Raw genomic sequence first — 3,992 nt, 5'->3', positions numbered from 1 at the left:
TTCTGAATAATAAAAAAAAATAACCTGAACTTCGCATAAACTGTTTTAGCTATAGAGAATGTGTGTTTGTTTCAAAATTCATAAACATACTATAATTTACAGCATATTTTTTTAAAATTACATACAGTTCACATACAATGCTTGGTTAACTTTCTGTTTTAAAAAGTAGCCGAACACTAACCTCCATCAACAAAACAAACAAAAACGCAATAGCAACAAGGCAAACATTAGCCGCCACAGTTGATGAAAGATGAAAATAATGACGAAAAGAAAACGTTTTCCTCAATTAACCAATAATAAAGTCGGAGTACAATATTAATAAAATTGAAAAACATTGCGTCACTAACTTTATTTTCACATCTACCTTTTGTTCAAGAAAAGATATCACTGTAAGTCAAATTGTGTGTAAGGAAGTTAAAGTAAACATATTTTTTCTTCCTGGAGTGCTTGATTTGTATGCAGTTTCGATCCGACAAATCGTTATCTACATATAAAATGCTGTGGTGTTTCTGGAGTTTGCATATTCGCACACAAATAAAAACATGTGATTGGTTGACAAATAACGGATTAGGCAGAATACACATTAATAAGGCCGTAGATTTTAAATGTAAATAACCGAGTTCGAATCTCATGTAAAGCTTTTAAAAACTGACACGTATTTTATAAACAATTAAAAAAAATTCAAAAAATAATTTAAAAAACACTGCATCAATTTTTTCGTTTTTAAACTAAGTCAACTTTTTTATAATTCATAAATAAAGTAGACATAAAAATTATTCAGTGTTCAAATCGAATTATTTTTGTTTAAAAACACGAGTTCTATTATTTTTCTTTTTATTTTTGCCAATAAAAACAATATGTAAATGCATTCATTGTAGTTACTTTGCAAATAGTAAACAATGCATTTTCACGAATAGTTTTCCTTGCTGTAGATATAAAGCAGTAGAAGCTAGGGGTATATGGAAACTGGTTTATTCGCGTGCAGTACCAATATCGTTGTATTTATTAATGAAATAACTAGTTTAGATTATCTTCCATCTTACATTAATGATTATGTATAAATAGATAATGAAGTCATAAAAGCAATCATCGATTAATGACAGAAAAATAATACAATCACGGTTATTCAAAGGATAGCGTGTAGAAAAACATTTGATGTGATTAGAAAAAAACTGGACGCAGGTTTAAAATATCAGCTAATTTTCGTCTAGAACAAACTCAAGCAAAAATGCTCTCAAAATTGTTTCCTGGGATTGATCATATGATACGTATATTAAACAGCATAAGACTTGTTTAACATAACTGTCACTATGTATGCAGATTAGTCTGAACTGACTCGCATATGTTGAAAGAATGGTTATTATGCTACAATATTCATAAGTATCAAAAATGTTCATCATCAATCGTTAAAGTGCATGGTGCATCCATTACAATATGAAACAAATAGTTTTTAAACGCTTTGTTTATTATTTTCTGATTTCAAGGTATTTAAATACGGAAAAATCTCTCTCTACTCTATATACGATATAAAAAACCCACAAATTTTCCTATCTAAATTGCTTGAAATCGGAAAATAATAAACAAAGACTTCATAAAAAATTCTATTCGATATTCGTTATTGATATCTATTGGCTTGTGTTCCTAAAACAAAAAAAAACAAATGTCCCGTTTCAATCGTTATTTACATTTATTATATTTAGTCTATTCACCACTGTCTGTTTTCATTACTAACATTATAAAGTCGGAGGAGATAACTTCCTTTCCTATCACAAGTTCTCTTACTGTTACTAGCATCATCAGATATCAATATTTTGGTCATGTATATTGTTGTGGTTGCAAGGTTGAACAATAATTAGTAAGGAAATACAATGAAGACGCAAACAACAAGATAACGCAATAATAAGTGTATTAAAGAAAAGGTATATTTACAATATGTACAAATGACGGTGTCGAATCAGAGAGTCTTGGTGGGAGGACATGTACGCTCTTCGGCGTCACTTCTGGTGGCATTTGAGTAAGACACCCCAAGGCCAACCTAGGCTTGCCATTTATAGTGTTATGTTATTCGCATATGCAAATAAGTGGTTGCCACCACAACACCCCCCCTCCCAAGATTTGAAGTCACACAGATTTCAATATCTTTTTCTTTTTGGGTTTACCATTAATGGTTCATTCACTTTTCTTTTCCTACCTGATCTACGGGGTTCAGGTGCGTTTTGAGGCGGTTCCAAATTAAAAGATTCGTAAATGATATCTATGGTGTCCTCCTCTTCGACTGTTGTCGTATCATCATCATCTTGGAGATGACGTTTTTTTATCTGATTTAGGTGCCTTTTATGTATATTCTGTGGAGCTTTAATCATGTATGTACAATCACCAATGCGTTTATCCACTACTCCACATTCCCAGTAAGATGTCTTATTTCTGTAGCACTTAAAATATACTCGATCTCCCGAGTTATATTTCTTTCTTCTCGTGTGTGTAGTGTTTCGGATAATTGTCTGCCTTGGCAATAGTTTGTCAAACGCTGATTTTACCTTTCTGGCAAACATTAGATCAGCTGGTGATATGTTTGATGGTGTACTAGGATGTGGTGTAATCCTATATACTTGAAAGAATTGTTGCAAAGCTTTTTCTGTTGGTGTTCCAATGGATTTCTTTAACGCTCGTTTTAGCGTGTCCACGAACCTTTCCGCGAGGCCGTTCGACCTTGGATGATACGGCGGAGTCGTGATGTGCTTCACTCGGAACGTGTCGCAAAATTCCTTAAACTCTGCGGGTGTGAACTGCGTTCCGTTGTCAGTGACCAGTGTGTCTGGTACACCGAATCTTGCAAACAACTCGTGTGGGAACCCTATTGAGTTGTTCGTTGTTGGATTCCTGCAACGCATTACCTCCGGCCATTTTGTGAAACTATCCACTACAATTAAATAATAGTTTTCACCTACTGGACCAGCGAAGTCCATGTGGATTCTCGACCATGGTTGGTCGGTTTTCGGCCAAGGTTTGTGTACTATAGGTGGAGATTTTGCCGCTAACTGGCATCCTTTACATTTATCAATTGTTGTCGCTATGTCAGTGTCCATGTTACGCCAGTACACGTAGCTTCTCATTAACGACTTCATTCGATTTATCCCCGGATGTCCTGTGTGGAAATCTCTTAACATCCTATTCTGCAATGTTTTGGGTATTACCACTCTCTCGCTGTACAGTAACACATCGTCACATATGGAGAAAACTTCCTGCACCTTTGTGTCCGTTATAATTTTCTCTTTTATGTCCTTTATATATTCGTCTTTCTCGGCTTCCCTTTTAATGTCCGACAAAGTTACGGGTAGTTCCTTAATGATGTTTGCTACCATATTTTTTACTTCAACATTTGTCCGAATTGCTGCAATGACTGATTCTTCCAGATTGTGTTTCTGTGGTATCAGTCTTGACAGTCCATCCGCATGGCACATCTTTTTTGATGCTAGATGTTGTAGCTGGAAATCGTAATTAAGTAGTATTGTACCCCAGCGCAGCAATCTATTTGCGGTGTATACCGGCAATCCTTTTTTTGGTCCATAGATCGTGACTAACGGTTTATGGTCGGTTTCAAGTATGAATTGTCTACCATATAAATATCGGTGAAATTTAGTCACGGCAAAGATTATGCTCAACGCTTCTTTTTCGATTTGTGAATATGCCCTTTCGGCTGGTATCAGCGTTCTCGAAGCGTGCGCTATTGGTTTTCTAGACCCATCCGGCATAATATGTTGAATGCATGCTCCTAAGCCGTAGGAGCTAGCGTCACTAGCGACGACTATTTTTAAGTTTGTGTCTAAGTGCGTTAAGAATAATTCGGATGTTGGTGCGCTCTTTATTTTGTCAAAAGCGGTTTGACATTCTTGCGTCCAGTTCCACGGTGTATCCTTTTTAAGCAGATTATTTAAGGGGGCTCGCAAGTTATGCATTCCTTCAATAAAAGATTGGTAATAATTTGCGAGTCC

This window comes from Euprymna scolopes, chromosome 30, assembly GCF_053919585.1.
Source record: "Euprymna scolopes isolate OS-2025 chromosome 30, ASM5391958v1, whole genome shotgun sequence".
Lineage (NCBI taxonomy): Eukaryota > Metazoa > Mollusca > Cephalopoda > Sepiida > Sepiolidae > Euprymna > Euprymna scolopes.
Note: the sequence above shows the minus strand (reverse complement) of the source record.